Genomic DNA, 5332 nt, shown 5'->3' on the forward strand with positions numbered 1-5332 from the left:
ATATTCAAGACCAGGAAGTACAGAGAGTCCCAAACAAGATGAACTCTAAGAGGCCCACACCAAGACACATCATAATTAAAAGGCCAAAGTTTAAAGACAAAGAGAGAATCTTAAAAGCAACAAGAGAAAAGCAGTTATCTACAAGGGAAATGCCACAAAATTGATGCTGATTTTCAACAGAAACGTTACAGGCCAGAAGGGATTGACATAAAATATTCAAAGTGATGATAAAAAGCAGGGACCTACAAGCAAGATTTACTCTATCCAGCAAAGCTATCATTTAGAATCAAAGGACAGATAAAGAACCCAGACAAGGAAAAGCTAAATGAGTTCATCACCATGAAACCAGTATTACCAGGAATGTTAGAAGGACTTCTTTAAGATGAAAAGAAAAAAATATCAAAATTATGCATAATAAAATGGCAATAAATACATATCTATCGACAATTACTTTAAATGTAAATGGATTAAATGAGCCAATCAAAAGACATAGGGTGGCTAAATGGATGAGAGAACAAGACTCATACATATGCTGCCTACAAGAAACTTACTTCAGATTGAAAGATACACAAAAATGGAAATTAAAGGGATGGAAAAAGATATTTCATGAAAATGCAAATTTAAAAAAAAAGCTGGGTAGCAATACTTATATAAGACAAAATAGACTTTAAAATAAAGACTATAACAAGAGACATATAAGGACCTAGTAATCCCACTTCTGGGTAGTTATCCAAAGAACCCAAAATGCTACTTTGATAGGACATGTTCATTCATACATTCACTGCAGCATTATTTACAATAGCCAAGATATAGGCAACCTGGGTGTCTCTGAATGGATGGATGGATAAAGAAGAGGTGGTAAATACTCATCCATTAAAAATAATGAAATCTTGCAATCTGTGACAACGTGAATGGTCCTAGACGGTATTGTGCTGAGCGTAAGAAGTCAGACAGATCAAGACAGATATCATATGATTTCACTTATAAATGAAATCGAAAGAAAAAAATTAAAGCAAACAAATGAAACTGAAACAAATTCATACATACAAAGAACATTTTGATGGTTGCCAGATGGGAGGCGGGTTGGAGATGGGTGAAAAAGAGGAAGGGATTAAAAAGTACAATTTGTTTGATACACAATAGTCATGACAATGTAAGGTATAGAATAAGGAATATAGTCAATCATATTGTAATAAGTACATATGGTGTCAGATGGGTACTAGATCTATCAGGGTGATAAATGGGAGGGTTGTGGGGACAGGGTGAAAAAGCCGAAGGGATTGAGAAATACAAATTGGTAGTTACAAAATAGTCAATGGGATGTAAAGTAAAGCACAGGGATATAATATAATCAATAACATGGTAATAACTATGTATAGTGCCAGGTGGGTACTAGACTAGCCAGAGGGATCACTTCTTAAATTATATAAATGTCTAACCACTATGCTGGACACCTGAAATTAATATAAAATAATATTGAATGTCAAATGTAATTGACAATATATAAAAGGGGGGAAAAATAAAGGGGGATAAGAGGTTTATAGTTCCAGGTATAAAACAAATAAGTCATGGGGATGTAATGTACAGCATGGGGAATATAGTCAATAATATTGTGATAGCGTGGTAAGGTGTCAAATGGTTGCTGGACTTACCATGGTGATCACTTCTTTAGGTCTATAAATATTGAATACCTATGATGTATACCAGAAACTAATATTATATTGTATGTTAGCTATAATTTAATGAAAATCTTAAAAAATAGTTCATATTTTTATATTTAACTCTTTAATGTGCATGATTTTGTTTTGTTTGCTTTGTTTTGTTTGTTTGTTTGTTTGTTTGCATGTCACCTCAGAAGAGACTCAATCCTTTTCTTCCCCAAAAGTCAAAGTATTTCTTAGAGTTTTATGATAATCCTTTTTATATATTAAGGTATCATATGGATCAAGTGTCAGCTTTAAGAAAAACTGCTTTTAATTGATCCCCTGGGTCTATTTTATATTAGTTGTAGATAGGTTAAATAAATGACTAATTAAATAATTGACATTTTATAATAACAAGGGATTAAACATGGGAAAATCATCCAGATAAATTTTTAATATTATGATAAATATACATGACATAAATTTTACCATTTTAACCATTTTTAAGTTTAGTGTCATTGAATATACTCATATTGTTGTACAACCACCACTATCATTTATCTCCAGAACTTCTTTCATTTTCCAAAACTGAAACATAACTTTTTAATGAAAGAAGATTGATAGTTTTTTCCCCTTTCACTGTAACTTTTTATCATTGTGCCCTGTTGTTTTTCTCATTTACCCAGTACAGTATATGACTGTCATTGGGTCATATCCTCAGTTGGTGGGCAAATGGATATAAATAATTCCTAACCCAAATCCCAGTGACTAATAGATATTCTTGGGAAACAGCTCTCCTGGATTGAGGCAAGACCAGGATCTTTGCTGCGTCAGTTTGATGTGGTTCATGAAAAGCAACTTCTTCAGGATTTGCTGATGCCTGGCTCTTCCTGACTCTGGCCATAAAAAGTGCATGACTTATGGATATTGTATATCCCACACTGCAATGTGCTATTGTCATTTCAACTTTCTATTTGATATATATTTTTTTTTTACTTAATGGATTTAGAAAGAGAAGTAAACATGAGGGTGTTTAGTTCTCCAGCAAGACCTGCAAGATTAAAATCAAAAAGCAAGACCTGAACATTAGATGATAAAACCCCTTAGGATTCAGAGTGGTTTAGGGACACATATTGTCAGCTTTTTACTACTCTTTCTTGTAAGTAGACCCTCTCTAAAACAATGATAAACTTGAGATTTCCCAATACAAATTCGAGATGCGAACCCATGTGAGTATCAACTTGAGGTTATGAATTCTCAGAGGAAGCCCTGTAAATTGTCTTGATTCCAGTGCCTCAATATACCATGAAATCCAAAGATTAAATTTCCCAGGTTCAGTAAAAGTCCTTGAGGAAAGAGGCAAAATTCAGTTTCAGTGTTCAGCTTACATTAGTTTATCTCTATAGTTTCCATCTTTCTCTTAGTTTTGGGCTTTACTTTCTAGCTAGCTCATCAATGTATTTTAAAAGACATTTTAAAATATTTTTTTTAAGCATTTTTAAGTGTATTCAGTGGGAGGTTCAGTCAGGATATCTAGACATCTATTGCCACAAGCAGAAATTCATTAATTTATATGTTCAATATATACAGATAATTAATGTGTACTTAGTAAGGATCAAGAACTCTGCTAGAAACTGGGGATACCATGGAGAAAAGGTCCATAAAATTGTAGATCATAATGTCTGGAAGTAAGAGAATCTTCAGAGACAAGATGGTGAGTAGAATTTACAATTTAGAGAGGAAAAAAATATACATATATATGTATATATATGTATATATATATATATATACATATATATATATATGTATATATATATATATTCACATCCTATTGACTCTGTGTGTCTGGAGAAACTTGACTAATACAACAAATACGAAAGCATTAATAAGCATTAATTTTACTTAGGAAAATTTTCTCCTTACCTGGACTGTTTGTTCGTTCAGAGCAAAGTTTACGTTAGTTTTCTAATGATCAAACTCAACTCTATGATAAAAACAGCCTTCTTTAAGCTTTAGTGGGTGGTAAAAATTCTCGAGAACATTCTACTTTATTTCAAACACCCTTTTCATTTCATGAGAGCAAATCTTTCTTACAAAATTCTGTTAAACCTGGGCCCAGGAACATTTAAACTACATCAACTTGATACTGTTAAATATTCATATTTCCACTGCCAAGTGATATTGTATTTTAATACCAATTGCATTTTTAGGAAGTAAAGAACTTGAACTTGCTGAAGCAGATTGCATTCTTGAAACTTCCAAACTTCTGTCAAACTCCCCTCAGCTCTTTATTTTCTTTAGCACACATTCTCACTTTTCATCTCTCAATGGCAGTGTTTGTATATTAGTCAATGTATGTCAAGATGATGATAATTAAATTTCACTTGAAGTTCAGAGACAAAGTGATTAAATTTGAACTTAAATCTTTCTAAAATAGGTAGCTCTCTTGTATTTCACAGAGGGAAAATTCTACTTGAGTGTTAGGAGGAATATAATTATCTCGTTCAAGATACCAGATCTTTCAAGAAACAATACAACATTATCTTTGGTAGGAAGAGGGTAATCAGAAATTCAAAGCAGGTTTCTCTTACAGTTATTTTAGATTTTCAGGAAGTAATTGAACTTCCCTCATACACAGACATTTGCCACAGCCATAATAAAATAGAGAACTGCGAAGAAAACCTCTGTTTACGTCCCTCAATGTAAAAGACAAAAGAAATCTGATCTCTTTGTGTGGCGCAAGGGAAGGTGATGAAGCCCGGTGAGCAGCAAATGCAGCTACAATAGCACAGCAATGATAGCTGCCAGTCATCATCTCATGAAGCAGCAAGTGCCAGAGAAGACTGACATCAGAGTCTCCCCAGTTGCACTGGGCCTGCTCCAGCACGAGGAGCTAGTCACTTGCAGATGGGTCGGGTGCAAGAAAAGGATGATCTTTACCCAGAACTGGCCATGGTAGATAAAGACACCCCCCCCCCCCCCCCCCCCCCGCCAGTGGAATCCAGCTTCGCCTATCAGTAACGTAATTCAGATTCACCACCTAAATTGAAGGGCTATTCAATTTCCTATTGCATTGTAAGGTTTAATACAGCTGTTTCCCTTCTCCTACATCCAGGATTGATTAAGGAATGCGAACGCAAAAGTCAAAGTTGCATTACACGCTAAGGCTGTGCGTCAGCGCGGAAGTGACAATCATCCCTATTCTCAGTGTGAAATGAGAGCAAGCACTAATTAAAATTATAAGCTAGAGAGAACATGCAATGAAAAAAAGAAGCCGTCCCTAGCCAATAATTCCAGGGATAAATCATAGTTGATTTGCTAACATATAGAAGTGTCCGGGAACTATGATCTACAAATGTCTTGAATATGGTTCTAATCAGTCTGCAGAACAATAATCAAGGAGGCATATAATTAGAACAGGCTCATCCGACAAGCAGCATATAACATTGTCTCACCTTGAAACAGTGCAGAGGCCTCCTGTCTTGCAAGTAAGAACTAATTCAAACAGAGGCAGTTTTTCATTTGAAATGCACCCTGATCTCTAGCTTTCCGGAAAATGTAGTTCTAGAGGGCAAAGGTATCCCCGTGAAGTTTCCCTGAGTCTCCTGCTTTTTCTGTCCGCTTCTCCTTTCACTCTGACCTTTGCCACATCCACTATATGTGGGAAGGATTCTGACCCGAGATGTCCT

The sequence above is a fragment of the Rhinolophus hipposideros genome (genome assembly GCF_964194185.1).
Source record: "Rhinolophus hipposideros genome assembly, chromosome: 8".
Lineage (NCBI taxonomy): Eukaryota > Metazoa > Chordata > Mammalia > Chiroptera > Rhinolophidae > Rhinolophus > Rhinolophus hipposideros.